This window comes from Leucoraja erinacea, chromosome 8, assembly GCF_028641065.1.
Source record: "Leucoraja erinacea ecotype New England chromosome 8, Leri_hhj_1, whole genome shotgun sequence".
Lineage (NCBI taxonomy): Eukaryota > Metazoa > Chordata > Chondrichthyes > Rajiformes > Rajidae > Leucoraja > Leucoraja erinaceus.
The window spans coordinates 2,166,523-2,185,846 of NC_073384.1; the positions used below are offsets into that span (position 1 = coordinate 2,166,523).

General features: G+C 46.4%; 1 protein-coding gene across 1 annotated transcript in view; it reads right to left on the bottom strand.

Moving 5' to 3' along the window:
* LOC129699245 (aftiphilin-like) overlaps positions 1–8,939 on the bottom strand; it is a 55,206-nt gene extending 46,267 nt beyond the window's left edge. The window contains exon 1 of the mRNA XM_055638865.1: positions 8,812–8,939. The gene's annotated coding sequence lies outside the window, so the exon portion shown is untranslated. The remainder of the gene's footprint in view (positions 1–8,811) is intronic.
* Between the last annotated feature and the right edge of the window lie 10,385 nt (positions 8,940–19,324).

The window sequence follows — 19,324 nt, forward strand, 5'->3', positions numbered from 1 at the left end:
CAAGAACCATGCTGATCACAACAGGAAGGAACTACAGATGCTGGTTTAAATCAAAGATAGACATAAAAAGCTGGAATAACTCAGTGGGACAGGCAGCATCTCTGGAGAAAAAGAATGGGTGACGTTTATGGTCGTGACCCTTCTGACTGATCACAACAGATTCAGGCAGAAAGTGAAAGTTAAAATAAGAGACAAAAAAAGACAGAAGAAGAGATTAAATGTCAAAATAAACAGAGATCTGTAGGGGTTCTTCAGGTCTAAGATTCACAAACAGGAATATATGCACAATAGTGGAAGGAGAAAGTTGAGACATTGATTAGAAATTAATAGAACACAACTATTAGAACAATGAAAGGAACATGAAACGGACAAGTCACCGGGACTAGAATGAGATGACGAAGAAGAGGCATACTGTATGGAAACAGGCCCTTTGGCCCAACTTACCCACACCAATCAATACGTTCCATTTACACTTGTCCCAAATGCCCGCGTTTGGCCCATATCCCTCTAATCCTATCCTATTTATGTCCTGCCCAAATGTTTTTTTAAATGGAGGGAAATACAGGAGGAAATCCCAGGAACTTTGACCATCTTCATGATCTTCAGATACTTTGGGTTACTCCAGCACTCTTTGAAACGTCACCGATCCATGTTCTCCACAGATGCTGCCTGACCCGCTGAGTCAGCATTCTGTGTCCTTTCATGACAGATCACATTTAATGCAGGGAAATGCAAGGCAATTAATTTGTCAGGAAGAATGAGGTGTAATATAGGATAAAGATTCTTCTTCTAAAGGGGTTCAGGAGCCAAAGATCTGTGAGAATCCAAAGGTGCATACATGATTGTAAGTGGCAGGGCAGGTTTACGAGAGCAGCTAAAAAGCACACAAATGTCAGTTTAGCCAGAGGGTGGTGAATATGTGGATTTCTTTGCCACATAATGCGGTGGAGGCCGGTGGAAGCATGCAAGTAGGTAGTAGCTAGTTTATGCTTAACCTTTATAAACCTTAACCTTAATAAACCATGTTCTCCACAGATGCTACCTGACACCTGGCCACAAAATGAGCGTTGCGTTCAAGTCTGGTTGACACATTATAGCTAGGATGGAGACAACCCAGCAGAGATTGATAAGAATAGTTCCTGGGAAGAACTATAGTTACAAGAATCCACTTCAAAGAGGAGCGTGAATTTGAATGTGTATAAAATGATAAGTCTGGAAAACGGGGATCATGGAAGGTTGTTCCCTTCGGTGGAGAGATCAAGGTGGGATCACTGGTATTAAATAACCAGGAAGAGAATAAAAATTGCATTAGGCTATGTGGTGTTTGCACATTCTCCCTGTGACCATGCTGGTTTCCTCACATTCAAAAGACACGTGGGTCTGTAGGTTAGTCGGCCTCTGAAAAATTGCCCCTGATGTGTGACAGTAGATGCGAAAGTGGCACAACCTGGAACAAGCGTAAACAAGTGATCGATGGTCGACCAATGCCTGTTTCCAATTCATATTTTTATGCATCATCGGTAAGAAACTGAAATGCACGTCTGTAAGTATGGTGGATGCTGGTTCCACTCAGGCCTTCACAAAGGATAGTTATGGTGCAGAAACATTTATCAAAGGTGTTGAATGAACTACCCAGTTATTCAGGTGGAGAGCCAGCATGGATACAATGGGTCTCCTGTTGAGTAACCACTCCATAATACGACTCAAAACAGAATTAATTCTTTATAGGTTATCCATTGTTTGATTATTCTCAAAACTTTTAAATTGTTTCCCAATCATTGTTTCCTTTATTCAGATTTACGACTGAACTAAGTCACTTTCTGTATTTACATAACATTCTCTTATTATAATCACTCTCACCAGGGTTCCCTGACTATTCCAGTTAATTCTTCAACACAGTATCAGATGTAAAAGGCTGTGTTTCGGTGGGTTCTAGAACACTGGGTCTCGTGCACTCCATGAACCTGCGCTCGGCACCATTCCTGTCATTAGAACTCTCTCCCAAAAGCAGCAAGCACCGTACTGTAGATCAGAAAGGCTGCAGTGTATCACGACAACATCAGTAAGCGAGCTAGCAATGGGTAATAAAGGCTGACCTTGCCAGTGATGCTGAGATCTCTAAAGTGGAAGGCTGGACATTGCTGGAATTAGGTTTTAATACCCGAGGCATTGCAGCATCTGGCAACACTGGGATTTTCAGTTCCCCAATCTTAACAACAACTCAAAACTTTCCATAAAAATTTGTTATGTAATAACTTCTGTACTCATTTTCCTGTTTGAGTCATTCCTTCTCCACATCTTCCACTACCTGCTATTTACCTTGATATTTTCCCTGGATATGCTGTCCGCGTTTCTCCATTCACCGCTCCAGAAAATCTGGTAAAGGACCTTTTAATAACATCCCATCCGATGTCAAGATATCAATTAATGAAGCCCAAAACCAAATAGGCCTCAAGAGTAGGTTACACAAAAAAAGCTGGAGAAACTCAGCGGGTGCAGCAGCATCTATGGAGCGAAGGAAATAGGCAACGTTTCGGGCCGAAACCCTTCTTCAGACTGATCGGGGGCAGGGACAAGAAAGGAAAAAGGGCCTCAAGAGTAGGTACACAAAAAAGCTGGAGAAACTCAGCGGGTGCAGCAGCATCTATGGAGCGAAGGAAATAGGCAACGTTTCGGTCCGAAACCCTTCTTCAGAGCCTCAAGAGTAATTGCCCTGGTTGATGGATGGAACAAGATTTGAACGTGGGGTATCAGGGCAGGGCACAACTTCTGTAAATGCTCTGTAAAACTTACTAAGCCACAGCTGCAATATGTGCAGTTCTGGTGCTCACACTGCTTCAGGATTGAAGACACAATTCAATATATTCAAACTATTACCTGGAATATTCCAATACAAGCAAACAACTGTGTCTCCTATCAATTCTAATAGAATCCTTTCACCGCCTTGAACCCAGTTAACTCCTCAATCAGAAATCATGATTTTCATTTCAACAGAAATTATTAATCAAAGACGGTGGCTGATGATAAATGAGGAGATTAGTGGGAAAAATTAAGCATGTGGTATTGGGGCTATGATATTGACATGGACAGAGAATTGGTTGGCAGACAGGAAACAAAGAGTAGGAATAAACGGGTCCCTGTCAGAATGACAGGTAGTGGCGAATGGAGTGCCGCAAGGCTCGGTACTGCAACCGCAACTATTTACAATAAATTACTGATTTAGATGGAATTAAAAGTAACACTAGCAAATTTAATAGACAATAGGTGCAGGAGTAGGTCATTCGCTATCTGACTTCACTGAACTCCTCACACTTGCCTCATCCCTCTCCCCACGTCTGCTGCTACTTGGTGACTTAAATATTCACATGGACTCCCCCACCTGCAAGCTCGCATCTGAATTCGCCTTTTTACTTGACAACTTCTCTCTCACTCAGCACGTCACCTTCCCCACCCATGACAAAGGTCACATCCTTGACCTGGTCTGCTCCACAAATCAACCGGTACTCGACCTCCATCCATGCCTCTTCCCCCTCTCTGATCATAAGCTTATACGGTTCACCATCCCTTCTCCGACACCTTGCCCCCGCTTCCTCCGAGAAATCACCTTCCGTAATCTAAAATCCATTGATCCCCTCCATCTCTCTGACCTCCTCTCCACCACTCTCTCCCTGGACTCAACCCATATCTCACCTGATGATCTCACAAACCATCTCAACTCCACCTTGTCTACCTCCCTTAACACTATGGCGCCCCTCAAAACAAGAACCATAACTTTCAACACATCTTCACCCTGGTACACACCTGCACTTCGTAAACTGAAACAGTTGAACAACTCACAAATAAATCATCTCTCACAGTCCACCTTGAAGCTTACAAACTCCATCTCACTGACTACAAAGATGCCCTCATTACTGCAAAATCTGCCTACCTCTCCTCCATATTCACCGATCCCTGCCTAAACGACAGAACCCTCTTCTCCACAGTGGGCAACCTCCTCAAGCAACACTCTCCCTACCTTACTCCGGATTTCAAAATTCCTCCACTTTTACGCCGATAAAATCAGCACCTTCTATCAATCGTTATCCCACCCGACTCCCCAGCATCTACTCCCACACCTACCAAGGCCCCTCCTTGCGACATCTCCACTGACCTCCTTACCCCTCCTAACACCTTCCTCCCATTTGACTGGTCTTTGAAATCTCTAAACTTATCAGCTCCCAAACCATAGCACATAAACTGCTCTCCCCACTCCCCTGCAAAGTCCCTCAACTCTGCCCCTACCTCACTAATCTCTTCAACCCTCTGCCCAAGGAATGTCCCCTCCGCTTTCAAAACTGCTGCTTTTCCCAATCTTAAAGAAACCTGGTCTTGATCCCTCCTCTCTCATCCTCAAACCTCCCCTTTCTTTCAAAAACCCTGGAGCGTATCGTTGCCCGAGCACAGCCTCCTCGATACAGCGAACCATAACATCCTGCTCACTAGACTCAAAGACCTCGGCATTGAAGGCTCTGCACTCAGCTGGCTCCGTTCCTACCTTTCCAACAGATCCCACTTCATCTCTCTCCACAACCACACCTCTGCTACAGCCACAGTCACTCAAGGCGTTCCCCAAGGCTCCGTACTCGGCCCCCTCCTCTTCATCATCTACATCCTCCCCCTTGGTCAGATACTCCGCCACTTCAACCTGGACTTCCATTGTTACGCTGATGACACCCAGATCTACCTCGGCACCAAATCCCCCCACAAACCCCCCTCTCCCATATCAACTCCTGTTTGTCACCTATAAAAACCTGGATGCAACATAACTTCCTCAAACTCAACAGCGATAAGACAGAATTCCCCCTCATAGGCTCCAAAGCCACACTCAGCAAATTCAATAACCCCACTCTCACCATCGACGGCATCACTGTCTCCCCATCTCCCAAGGCCCGCAACCTTGGCGTGATCTTTGATTCCACCCTCTCCCTTGAGCCTCACATCTGCCATGTCATTAAAACCTCCTTCTTTCATCTCCGCAACATCGCCAAACTCAGACCCTCTCTCACACCTCCCGCTGCTGAAAGACTCATCCATGCCTTCATCTCCTCCCGACTGGACTATTGCAACTCACTTCTCCTTGGCATCCGCTCCACCTACATCAACCGACTTCAACTGGTCCAGAACGCAGCCGCCCGACTCATCACCCACATCAAATCCTGGCATCACATCACTCCAGTCCTCAAACAACTTCACTGGCTTCCCATCTCCCACCGAATCACCTACAAAATCCTGATCCTCACCTACAAAGCCCTCCACCATCTGGCCCCCCCATATCTCACTGACCTCCTCTCCCCCTACCAACCCTCACGGTCCCTCAGATCCACATCAGCCGGTCTCCTCTCCATCCACAAGTCCAACCTCCGCAGTTTTGGGGACAGAGCCTTCTCCAGGGCAGCTCCCAGGCTCTGGAACTCCCTCCCCCAACTGATCCGCAATTCCGTATCCCTCACCATCTTCCAGTCCTGCCTCAAGACCCATCTCTTCACCTCTGCCTATCCTTAGCCCCACGTCTCCCTCCCTTTTCATCTGTGCACTAATTGCCTCATATTGTGTTTTGAATTGTATTCTGTCTTTACTTTGTGTACTAGTCATGTCTCTACTATTTATTTCATTCCCCTTATATGTTTTTCCTCTACCTGCTAAATTTTTGTAAGGTGTCCTTGACTCTTGAAAGGCGCCCATAAATAAAATTTATTATTATTATTATTATAATTATTATTCGGCCCTTCGAGCCACCACCGCAATTCACTGTGATCATGGTTGATCATCCACAATCAGTACCCCGTTCCTGCCTTCTCCCCATATCCCTTGACTCCGTTATCTTCAGTGAGTTCTATCTAACTCTCTCTTGAAAGCATCCAGAGAATTGGCCTCCACTGCCTTCTGAGGCAGAGAATTCCACAGATTCACAACTCTCTGGCTGAAAATGTTTTTCTGCATCTCCGTTCTAAATGGCCGACCCCTTTTTCTTAAACTGTGGCCCCTGATTCTGGACTCCCCCAACACAGATTTGCAGATGACACAAAGATGGGTGGCAGTGTGAACTGCGAAGAGGATGCAAGGAGGTAGCAGGGTGACTTGGACAGGTTGAGTGAGTGGGCAGATGCATGGCAGATGCAGTATAATGCAGATAAATGTGAGGTTATCCCCTTTGGCAGCAAGAACAAGGAGGCCGACTGTTATCTGAATGGTGGCAGATTAGGAAAAAGGGAAGTGAAACGAGACCTGGGTGTCCTTGTACACCAGTCACTGAAAGTAAACATGCAGGTACAGCAGGCAGTGAAGAAACCTAATGGTATGTAGACCTTCATTACAAGAGGATTTGCATATAGCAGTAAAGAGGTCCTTCTGCAGTTGTACAGGGCCCTGGTGAGACCACATCTGGAGTATTGTGTGCAGTCTCCTAATTTGAGGAAGAACATTCTTGCTATTGAGGCAGTGCAGCGTAGGTTCACAAAGTCAATCGCCAGGATGGCGCGAGTGTCTTATGAGGAAAGATTGGAAAGACTGGGCTTGTATTCACTGGAATTTAGAAAGATGAGGGGGAATCTTATATAAACATATAAAATTATAAAAGGACTGGACAAGGTAGATGCAGGAAAAATGTTCCCAATGTTGGGGGAGTTCAGAACCAGGGGCCACAGTCTAAGGATAAAGGGGAGGCCATTTAAAACTGAGATGAGAAAAAAACATTTTCACCCAGAGTGTTGTGAATTTGTGGAATTCTTTGCCACAGAAGGCAGTGGTGGCCAATTTACCAGATGAATTTAAGAGGGTTAGATAGAGCTCTTGGGGCCAGCAGAATCAAGGGGCAAAGGGAGAAGGCAGGCACGGGTTACTGATTGCGGATGATCAGCCATGATCACAATGATTGGCGGTGCTGGCTCGAAGGGCCAAATGGCCTCCTCCTGCACTCATTTCCTATGTTTCTAGGAAATTCACAATTTACCATCAAGTAGCACTTGTTCCAATCATTTTTCCGACTAATAAACATCACCAGAAAATCAGTAGTAGTAAAAGATCTGTGAATTGAATTTTCTCTACATCAGCAACAAGACTCCTCATAAACATTTTATGTTATGGATATATATATTAAGCCTATCTACAGCACTTCTACACAGTATCCTCCCCACATATTTAAACTCACAGGTACCTTCAATATTTACTGGTGGTAACCACCCATGGCCTACACAACAACCAAATCCTTTATTGAAATCAAATTGAGGGTTCTCAAAAATAAGACTGCCCTCCACAGCCCTAAGCAGTGTATTAAATGATGCCCTCCGATTACACAGCTTGCACCAAAACATCATATTATAAGAACGTATGGAATAATTAAGTGATAAGTTGCATTGTTTGAGTTACAATAAGTAGGGAGTAGACGGGAATAATCTGTAAAATAATATAATTTTCCTTTTCCTTCGAAAAAAACACAAATGTTTGATTTTTCCCACCAGGTATACCATTCACATCACATAATTCGTCAGATATTACACAAAATAACTATGTTAGAAAGACATTAAGTACCACCGATCCTGTATCTATAAAGACAGCAATACAACATCTGTGGAAAAAGAAACCTCCAGTATAAAATGCTTCATCTGACAAAGAATTGTGCATCTTAAAACTGTTTCTCTTTCCACAGACAATAGCGATCGCCAACATTGTTTCTATTCCACATTCCCAGCCTGCAGTCTTCTTTTATTTCTGACCTTGTCTCTCTGGTCACAGTTGTCAAAGTAAATTAACTGAAGAAGAAACTTACAATTAGTTGCCCTGCCGTAAACCAATTTTGTTCAAAATTGTAATAAAGGATTCATACCGAGTTTTTAAACACATCTTTAAAATAAGGTGGCCTTAATATCATAGTTGAAACTGTTCCCACACGAACTGTCATTATTGTGCAGAAGTTAACACCTTTCCTACTCAGACACTCGATTAAACTTTGCTCAATTTATAAATGTATAATGTTCTGCTCAAGTATGTATTTTGATGTAACGATGGAACAGAAATCCTGTAGGTCATTGTAAGTACAGATTTGATTTGAAAGTAACCCACGTTTAAATAACATCACATTGAAATACTCAGCTTGAAGATTACGTAAAATTATTCCCTCATTACAAACGGGAGTAATGTTATGGAAATGATGTTGCTTGAACTTTGTTAACTTAATAGGGTGGTAATTTTCCACTTGGTAAATGGAACGTGTGATTATATTAAAGGCAGACACAAAAATGCTGGAGTAACTCAGCGGCGACTCAGGAGAGAAGGGACGGGTGACGTTTCTGGTCGAGACCCTTCTTCAGACTGATGTTTGAAACATTACAGACGGCGGTACCGGCACCTTAGGCCGGCAGCTGTAACTTGGTACAGCCGAATAGACAAGCCCTCGGACGGAGTGGTGATGCTACATGAACCAGACTTGGCTTCAACCAGGTGTCCTGAGCTGAAGCGGCGACGTGCGGTGCGAGGCAACGGTGTGGGAAGGTGAGGGCAGCGGCCACAGCTCCCACTGCCCCCGGCTCAGACTGCCGGCTCGGGGCTGAAGCGGGAAGGGCGGCTGCTGCGGCGCCCGGCTCGAGTAGCTGAGTTCAGGCCCGGTAGGCGAGGTGTCAGGGCCGGGGCTCCAGTAGTTGGGCCCTCCCGCAGCAGCGGTGTCGGGGCTGGAGGTCGGGGCCGCAGGGGAGGGTAGGGTAGGGTAGGGTAGGCCTCACTCGCTCCCTCCCTCCCTCCCCAGCCCAGCCGTCACCTCACTGCCCACCCCGGCCTCACCTGGGGATCGTCACATGGCTGTGCCGGACACCGTGCGGCAAGGAGCAGGTTATCGCAGCCGCCCAGCTGCCATTTTCCGCGCTGGAGACGGACCGTCAGCTTCCCCGCTCCGGCCCGGCCCACCCGCCCGCCCGCCGCGCTCACCTTCCACCCCGCGTCTGACGTCACGGCACGGCAACGCCACGGCCCGTCAACACCCCCCCCGCCCACGGCGGCACGCCAATGCGCGGCCCCGCCCAGTGATCAACGTCACAGTTGGGTCCCGCCCCGCCCACCGCCTCACGTCACGGCGCCACCCGCCCACCGCGGCTCGTCAATGCGCGGCGCCACCCGCCCACGGCGCTACGTCACGGCATGGTCCCGCCCACGGAGCGACGTCACCGCGCCACCGCCGCCCCCACCTGCCAGTGGCCTCGCGCCGCCAACCGCCCAGCGTCACGTGACGGGCGCGCGACCAACCGCCACCCCGCGGGCTCCCGCCAAAATGCCGCACGTGCGGCAACTGCAGAGCGAAGCGGCGTCACCAACCCAAACATCAGCCAGTGCCTCTTTCCACACACGCTGCCTGACCCGCTCACATGTGTTGTGTGTGTCTTCGGTCAATGGTCTTGACATTAGGTTGGTTGCTGACAGCACACGTTAACAGAAGAAGCAACAACAACAGCAACAACAACAACAGCAGCAGCAGCAGCAGCTTTCAGCTGCCCAGTTGTAAGTTCAATACTCACTGTAGCAATGTTACAACATTTTGAGATTTTTAAAATCAAGTCTTTAAATTATCTCATCAGATAAAGCACAAAAAGAAGTTTAATTTGACACCTAATTCACTTTCATATCTTCAGTATTAAAAACGTAATTGCCATTTTCATACTCGGAAATTAGCATCTTGTTCCCTATTGATTTTCCATTGACTTAACACAAAAGTTGTGATCGAGGACAGTCTAAAGCCCATAACTTTATTAAAAATTAAGAGAGCTGAAATAAATTTTCAGTTATTATCGATTGAAGCATTCTGAAACAAATATGAAACAATCTTACTTGGATGGCCGGAAATTAAAGCATATAATTAGTTAGTTACCCTATTGTGGCTAATTCCAAACTTCAATTACTAGATCTAAACTTCTATCCATTTCTTAAGAAAAGATTAACATTTTTAAATAGCCTAAGTGTCCAAATAACATTCACAAAGAATTCACAATAAAACATGATTTTTAAATCTCATTTACATCAATTTATAGGCCAAATGGAAGGAATTTAGTGTTTATTTGCTGCAAATTAAAGTCAATGTAAATCGGCTTTCTAGTGGGTTCCTGTGAACGCGCTGGTTTAGAACGTTCACATTGCTCTGGATTTGTGCCCTCAAGTGCCCAGAAAAATACTGCGGGATATGAAGAGCCCAAAATGAACTACTCGCTATAGAAAACTTTATATACAGGGTTATATACATGCCCCATTTAATGTAAAAATAAGGTACATACCTTTAATTGTTTGCTTTATAAAACCCTTGGGCTGCGAGAGGTTGCGGAGTGAGAGCATGATTTTTAAACTACTATAAATATTATACAAGGCCATAAAAACTAATAATACCTTTTGCGACGGGGTCTTTCAGCGATTTTCCGTTAATGATTTACTAGGCTGAACATTTTCGATTGGAACAGCCTAGTAAAAATCGCGTTTTAAACACGCCCCCTCTAAACAGCGCCAAAATCACACACAAGGGGTGGGGCAGATGCTCAGCCACGAGTCAGGTAGGTTTATACCTAACTTAACTCAAAGGTTGTGATCGAGGACAGTCTAAAGCCCATAACTTTATTAAAAATTAAGAGAACTGAAAGAAATTTTCAGTTATTATCGATTGAAGCATTCTGAAATAAATATGAAACAATCTTACTTGGATGGCCTGAAATTAAAGCATATAATTAGTTAGTTACCCAATTGTAGCTAATTACATAACTTCAATTATTAGATCTAAACATCTATCCATTTCTTAAGAAAAGATTCAGATTCAGATTCAATTTTAATTGTCATTGTCAGTGTACAGTACAGAGACAACGAAATGCATTTAGCATCTCCCTTGAAGAGCGACATAGCAAACGATTTGAATAAAAAATAAATAATAAGTGTCCGGGGGGGGGGGGGGGGTGATTGGCAGTCACCGAGGTACGTTGTTTAGTAGAGTGACAGCCGCCGGAAAGAAGCTGTTCCTCGACCTGCTGGTTCGGCAACGGAGAGACCTGTAGCGCCTCCCAGATGGTAGGAGGGTAAACAGTCCATGGTTGGGGTGAGAGCAGTCCTTGGCGATGCTGAGCGCCCTCCGCAGACAGCGCTTGCTTTGGACAGACTCAATGGAGGGGAGCGTGGAACCGGTGGTGCGTTGGGCAATTTTCACCACCCTCTGCAGTGCCTTCCGATCGGAGACAGAGCAGTTGCCATACCACATACTGTGATGCAGTTGGTCAGGATGCTCCCGATGGTGCAGCGGTAGAATGTTCACCAGGGTCCTTCTTCAGCGTTCACCAGGATCTGAGGAGACAGATGGACCTTCTTCAGTCTCCTCAGAAGAAGAGACGCTGAGAGATGCATGGTGCGACCACCCCTGAAGTATTGCAACTTCAGCTTCTTGATCAGAGTAGAGGTATTGTGGGTCCAAGAGAGGTCATCGGAGATGTTGACTCCCAGGAACCTGAAGCTAGAAACACGTTCCACCTCCGTCCCGTTAATGTGGATGGGGGTGTGCGTGCCACCTCTGGACTTCCTGAAGTCTACAATGAGCTCCTTGGTCTTCTTGGAGTTAAGGGCCAGGTTGTTGTCAGCACACCATGCTGCTAAGTGCTGGACCTCCTCCCTGTAGGCCAGCTCATCGTTGTTGCTGATGAGGCCAATCACCGTTGTATCATCTGCATACTTGATGATGGCGTTAGTACCATGTACAGGTGTGCAGTCATAGGTGAAGAGGGAGTAGAGGAGGGGGCTCAGCACACAGCCCTGAGGAACGCCGGTGTTCAGGGTGAGGGTTGAAGAGGTGTGCTTGTCTAACCTCACAGACTAGGGTCTGTTGGTTAGAAAGTCCAGTATCCAGTTGCAGAGGGAGGGGTCGATGCCCAGGTTACCGAGTTTGGTGATCAGTTTTGATGGAATAATGGTGTTGAATGCTGAGCTGTAATCGATGAACAGCATTCTTACATAAGTGTCTCTGTTGTCAAGGTGGGAGAGGGCGGAGTGAAGTGCCGTTGAGATGGCATCCTCCATACTCCTGTTCTTGCGGTAGGCAAACTGATAGGGATCCAGTGTGGGGGGTAGGCAGCTTTTGAGGTGTGCCAGGACCAGCCTCTCGAAGCACTTGGTGATGATGGGGGTAAGTGCAACTGGGCGGAAGTCGTTGAGGCTTGCCGCAGTGGAGTGTTTAGGCACTGGCACGATGGAGGTGGCTTTAAGGCAAGTGGAGACAACTGCTTGGGCAAGTGACAGGTTGAAGATGTCAGTCCAGACGTCTGTCAGCTGCGCAGCACAGGCACTGAGCACGCGCCCGGGGATGCCGTCAGGGCCAGCAGCCTTACGTGCATTAGTCCTACTCAGTGCCACGTACACGTCGTAGGGGGTGAGTGTGAGGGGTTGGTGATCGGCAGGTAGCACAGCCTTGATGGCTGTCTCTAGATTGTCCCTGTCGAAGTGGCCATAGAAGTGGTTAAGCTCCTCAAGGAAGGAGGCGTCGCTGGATGTGGGGGTGATGTTGGAGGGTCTGTAGTCCGTGATGGCCTGGATGCCTTGCCACATGCGTCGGGGGTCGGAGTTGTTGTTGAAGTGCTCCTCAATCCTGAGCTTATGGCAGTGCTTGGCCTTCCTGATGCCCCTCTTCAGGTTAGCCCTGGATGAACTGTAGGCTCGAGCATCGCCTGACCTGAAAGCGGTGTCCCGTGCTTTCAGCAGTAGCCTGACCTCGCTGTTCATCCATGGCTTCTGATTCGGGTATATGGTCACCTGTTTGAGGGAGGTGACACTATTGATGGTGGAGTTTATAAAGTCCAGAACAGAGGATGTATAGGAATCAATGTCCGTGTGAGAGTCAAGGGTGGCCTGGGCTGCAAACGCCTTCCAGTCAGTGTTTCCAAAACACTGCTGAAGTGTGAAGTCCGCTTCTTCTGACCAGACTTTAACTGTCCTTACAGTTGGTTTAACCCGTCTGATGAGTGGGGAGTACTTAGGGAGCAGGAACAATGAGACGTGATCAGACTGACCAAGGTGGGGGAGGGGGGTGGCTTTGTAAGCTTCAGCCATGTTGGTGTAGACTTTGTCCAGTGTCTTGTCTACTCTAGTGGGGAAGGATACATGTTGGTGGAATTTGGGGAGTACAGTCTTCAGGTTGGAGTGATTGAAGTCACCCGCAACAATGAAGGCTGCCTCGGGGTTGTGAGTCTGTTTGCTAATGGCAGTATGCAGCTCTTTCATTGCAAGCTTGGCATTAGCATCAGGAGGGATGTAGGCTGCAGTCACAACAGTGGAGGTGAACTCTCTGGGCAGATAGAACGGTCTGCATCTAACCAAGAGGAATTCAAGGTTAGCTGAGCAGTGACTCTCGATGATGGTGGAGTCCGTGCACCAGGCTTTGTTTACATAATTGCACAGACCCCCCCCTCTGGTCTTACCAGAGTCTGATGTCCTGTCCGCTCGGAGTAAATGACGCCCCGATAGCTGGATGGCGCTGTCAGGAACGTCAGTGTTGAGCCAAGTTTCAGTGAAGATCAAGATGTTGCAGTCCTTGATCCGGTTGTGGGAGGTGATCCTTAGCCGGAGTTCATCCATTTTGTTTGCCAGTGAGCGCACGTTGGCGAGGAAAAGGCTAGGAATCGCTGCCCTGTGTGGGGCTAGCTCTAACCTGGCCTTTAACCCACCTCTGCGTCCCCGGCGGTGTTTTCGTATCCGTCGCCGTCTGTTGGTGCTTCTGGTGGGCCGAGCTGGCTTGGTGCGCGCTGGTGTTCTGCCGCACCGTTGCTCCGCGTCTGCGTTACTCCGCAGGCGGTCTTCAGCCCCGCGGCTCTGCTGATGGCCTCCAGCCCCGGGGCTTACCTGGCGTTCTCCAGCTCCACGGGTCGGGTGGTGGTCTCCAGCTCCACGGGTCGGGTGGCGTTCTCCAGCTCCATGGGTCGGGTGGTGGTCTCCAGCTCCCCGGGTCGGGTGGTGGTCTCCAGCTCCACGGGTCGGGTGGTGGTCTCCAGCTCCACGGGTCGGGTGGCGTTCTCCAGCTCCACGGGTCGGGTGGTGGTCTCCAGCTCCACGGGTCGGGTGGCGTTCTCCAGCTCCACGGGTCGGGTGGTGGTCTCCAGCTCCACGGGTCGGGTGGTGGTCTCCAGCTCCACGGGTCGGGTGGCGGGTGGCGTTCTCCAGCTCCACGGGTCGGGTGGTGGTCTCCAGCTCCACGGGTCGGGTGGCGTTCTCCCGCTACACGGGTCGGGTGGCGTTTTCCAGCTCCACGGGTCGGGTGGTGGTCTCCAGCTCCACAGGTCGGGTGGCGTCCTCCAGCTCCACGGGTCGGGTGGCGTTTTCCAGCTCCACGGGTCGGGTGGTGGTCTCCAGCTCCACGGGTTGGAGATTAACATTTTTAAATAGCCTAAGTGTCCAAATAACATTCACAAAGAATTCACAATAAAACATGATTTTTAAATCTCACTTACATTAATTTATAGGCCAAATGGAAGGAATTTATTGTTAAATTGCTGTAAATTAATGGCCATTTAAATCAGCTTTCAAGTGGGATCCTGTGGAACGCGCTGGTTTAGAACGTTCCCATTGCGGTAGATTTGTACCCCCATATGCCCAGAAAAATACTGCGGGATTTAATGGGGCCCCAAATTAGCTACTCGCAACATAAAACTTTGTATAAAGGAATCTTAAGAAGTGCTTTTTAATGTAAAAATAAACAGCCTACCTTCTGTTGTCCCCTGTATGAGATCCATCCCATTGTCGGCGGTCGCGGGTTTAGAGGATAATATCTAACCTACTATATCAATTAAATTAACCATTTAAATTAAAAAATAGTCGCAGCGAACGAACCTCGCAGCGATTTTTCGTCAGCAACTAAGTCGGCTGAACAACCTCGATTTGAATAGCCTAGGGAAAATCGCGTTTTAAACCCGCCCCCCCTCTCAAAGGCGCCAAAATCACGCACACGGGCTGGGACAGATCTGCAGCCCCGCTCAAGGTAGGTTTTGCAACATACCTACTCTAAATGATCAAAAACGTTATCAAACTTCAAAGGTAGACAAAAATACTGGAGAAACTAGTCCAGTATCTTCGATTTTCCAGCATCTGCAGTTCCTTCCTAAACCAAAACATTAAAAGTCTTGAACATATTCATGGACTGAGATCCTGTGTGTGTTATTGAAAATAAACCTCCTTTCAGTCCTAACTTGCTGACCCCTTTATTCAGGATCCTCCTCCAATCATTTTGACAACTGTTACTTTAGTTTAATTTATTGTCACGTGTATCGAGGTACAGTGAAAAGCTTCAGCTGCTAGCTCAGTCACTTCTGAAATGAGTCAAGAGCAAAGATCACAGAGCTCTATGATCTTTGGACAAGAGTCAAGAGAGTTTTAGTGTCATGTGTCCCAGATAGGACAATGACATTTTTACTTGCTGCAGCACAACAGGATAAGTAAACATAATACAGAACGGGAGATAAAGATCAGTGGGTCTATAGATCATGACACACAATAAATAAACAGATAAAGTGCAATAGAAATAAATAGACTGTTATTGTTCAAAGCTTGTTTGCTGTTGTGTTTAATAGCCTGATGGCTGTGGGAAAGAAGCTGTTCCTGTTTCTGAACCTGGAGCAACGTAACACTTGCCGTGAGAACTAATTACCCAATAGAGTTGAGGAGAGAGTTTCACCCAGAGAGTTGAGAATCTGTTGGATTCTCTGCCACAGAAGGCAGTGGAGGCCAATTCACTGGATGTTTTCAACAGTTAGATTTAGCTCTTATGCTAAAGGAATCAAGGGATATGGGGGGGGGGGGGGGGGGTAAAGCAGGAACGGGGTACTGATTGTGGATGATCAGCCATGGTCAAATTGAATGGCGGTGCTGGCTCGAATGGCCTACTCCTGCACCTATTTTTCTATGTTTCTAACATTTGTCCAGTGCGTGGATAATTAAAGATGTGATTATTTGATGTTCAGTGGGAGTACCTTGTACCTTCTGAAGAGACCACCAGAGACTATACTGGAAGTTGGACAATTTTATACTGGACAATTTTTACATTTAACAAACCAATTAACTTACAAACCTGTACATCTGTGGAATGTGGGAGGAAACCGAAGATCTCGGAGATGACCCACGCAGGTCACGGGGAGAATGTACAGACTCCCTCCAGACAGCGCCCGTAGTCGGGATCGAACCCGGGTCTCTGGCGCTGCATTTTGCTGTAAGGCAGCAACTCTACCACTGTGCCACCGCGATGCAGGAAGTTGCAGTTTGTCATATGTTTCTCCCACCAACTTAGTGAACCTGACTGATCCTGGAATTGCTAATTTACTTGATGTTACTCTGAGTGGTTGATGAACCAGAATAAATGCTCTATACTACAGTTTGGATTAGTTCAGAGATACAGCACGGAAACAGGTCCATCGGCCCACGTTGACCAGCGATCCCCGCACATTAACACTATCCTACACACACTAGCTACAATTTTTACTTTTATACCAAGTCAATTAACCTACATACCTGTACGTCTTTGGAGTGTGGGAGGAAACCGAACAGGGTCTTGGTGAGACCACACCTGGAGTATTGCGTACAGTTTTGGTCTCCTAATCTGAGGAAAGACATTCTTGCCATAGAGGGAGTACAGAGAAGGTTCACCAGACTGATTCCTGGGATGTCAGGACTTTCATATGAAGAAAGACTGGATAGACTCGGTTTGTACTCGCTAGAATTTAGAAGATTGAGGGGGGATCTTATAGAAACTTACAAAATTCTTAAGGGGTTGAACAGGCTAGATGCAGGAAGATTGTTCCCGATGTTGGGGAAGTCCAGGACAAGGGGTCACAGTTTAAGGATAAGGGGGAAATCTTTTAGGACCGAGATGAGGAAAACTTTTTTCATACAGAGAGTGGTGAATCTCTGGAATTCTCTGCCGCAGAAGGTAGTTGAGGCCAGTTCATTGGCTATATTTAAGAGGGAGTTAGATGTGGCCCTTGTGGCTAAAGGGATCAGGGGGTATGGAGAGAAGGCAGGTACAGGATACTGAGTTGGATGATCAGCCATGATCATATTGAATGGCGGTGCAGGCTCGAAGGGCCGAATGTCCTACTCCTGCACCTATTTTCTATGTTTCTATCTCATAGAAAACCCACGCAGGTCACGGGAAGAACGTACGATCAGGATCGAACCCGGGTCTCTGACACTGTGAGCGTGGTAAGGCAGCAACTCTACCGCTGCGCCAACGAGCTGCCCTTTGGCTAAAAGATTTGGCTAGATTGGTTGGGATCTAGAGGGAAAAGTTTAAGAGGTGGGAAACAGTTGAGCTGGTGCAGGTGGGTGACATTACAGAACATCTTCCACAGGTGAAACCAATTGATTTGCAAGAGGGCAAGCAAAGCAATGATTCTAAACAGAATGGAGAGCAAGCAATTACTGATGCTATTTGTGCACAGTTCAATGCAGAAACTAAACACTGCTGCACTAAATAATTGACATATTATGGGACAATGAAACACCTTTCAATATCTTATCTGGTCCGTGATCATTGTAAATTCACACGTCAAATAGTGGATAACTAAACAATAATCTCTGCCACGGCACTAAAACACATTTTGTTTTGAAAGGCACACTATGACATCAAAAAACTTTAGAAGTGGTAGACATTTTTACATGGATAGTTAATTATTATACATATATATCCACCTCCAGTTTAAATTCCATTTGGAATATTTTGGAGGACTAAGAAACCAAGAACCAAGATCCTGTAAATAAATAAGGGAGTTGCATTGTTTTACAACTCTTCGTGACTCAGAATGTCTCTTAGTAATTTGGAACCAATGATGCACATTTGAAGTGGCGTTACTGTTGAAATAAAGGTTGAGCAAACACTGAGGAAAGAATACCAGGATAATGTCTAACAGTGCAACATTCGTCTGTACTCTCTTACAGTGCAACACTTCTCTGTACTGCTCTCTCTCACAGTGCAGGGCTCCATGTACTGCCCCTCAGACAGTGTGGATGTCCCTCAGTTCCTCAGCATTCCCTCAGCACCATCACTGGGAGTATTGGCCATGATGACAAGGAGAAAAAACCTTCTATTTGTCAACTGTCAAACTATCCTACAATATTCCCCTTTCATAAACGTCATTGCCGGCCAGGAATGTCAAGAGTTTGGTGATTCCATGGGTCTGTAGATCCAGTAGTAATATTTCCCAACAGTAGATGTTTGCAAGCTGACAGTGTTGAGGGATATGCAGCCTCAAAAGCCTAATATTGTCAAGTCATAGATAACCTAAAAGGCCATTATAGACTGATAGACCTGCATGACCGATTTTTGTACCTAAGTTATTTATCCCCTAATTTTTAATTGTCAAGATCTTTAAAATTTGATTTCACTCCTGTTCATTTCCTCTTGGTGGGCTCCTAACAAAATTCCCATGACAACAGGTACCAGCCATTCAGCACCTCTTGTTTTGGGTGGGTGGGAATCAAAACCCATTGTGTCCATCCTTCCTGTCAGTGGCTGAAGTCTCAGCATAACAAGGGCATTCCTTACAATTTTAAATACCAGTGCTTTATTGTTTAAAGTAAAGACACAATCTTGCCATACCTTGCTATCTACCATGCCTCACCCATTTGGTAGCAGGCATCCTTGCTGATACTTCCGGCCTTCCTGATGCAACGCACCATGAAGTTGATCTGGATGGAAGGAAGTGACACGCCTGTGATGGACTTGGCTGTGTTAACCACTTTGCAGATTCAGGAGGTCAAGAGCACAGAAGTTGCCACCAGTCTGAGAACCATCCCATCAGAATACTTTCTATAGTGCATCTGTAAAAGTTTGAAAGATTCCTTGTGGACCTACTGAATCTTCTCAGGTGCCGAAGAGAATAAATAGTCTGATGCGCATTCTTGATCACCGCATCAGTGTGAAGGGACCAAATTAGATTGCTAGTGATCTGGATACATTGGACGTTAAAGCCATCATCCATCTTTAAAGCAGCTTCATTGATAAGGACAGGGTTGTGTTCATCCCCTCACTATTCACACTTCCTTATATCAACAAACAACTCTTTCATTGTGTTCAGCACGGATATTGTAGTCCAAGGGTGTAGCCTTGTTCCTGTGCTGTACTGTTCTAAGTCGTACGTAGAAGGAATGGGAGGATCATCTTTAAATCGAGTTTTGACAATAAACATTGATTTGGCTGCACCTGCCTTTATCCAAAGCAAAGCTTACAACTCATTTACACCCGGGTGGTTAATGTTTAATCCTCAGTAAACTAGACATTGAAATGAAGGTCAGCAAAATAAATCTT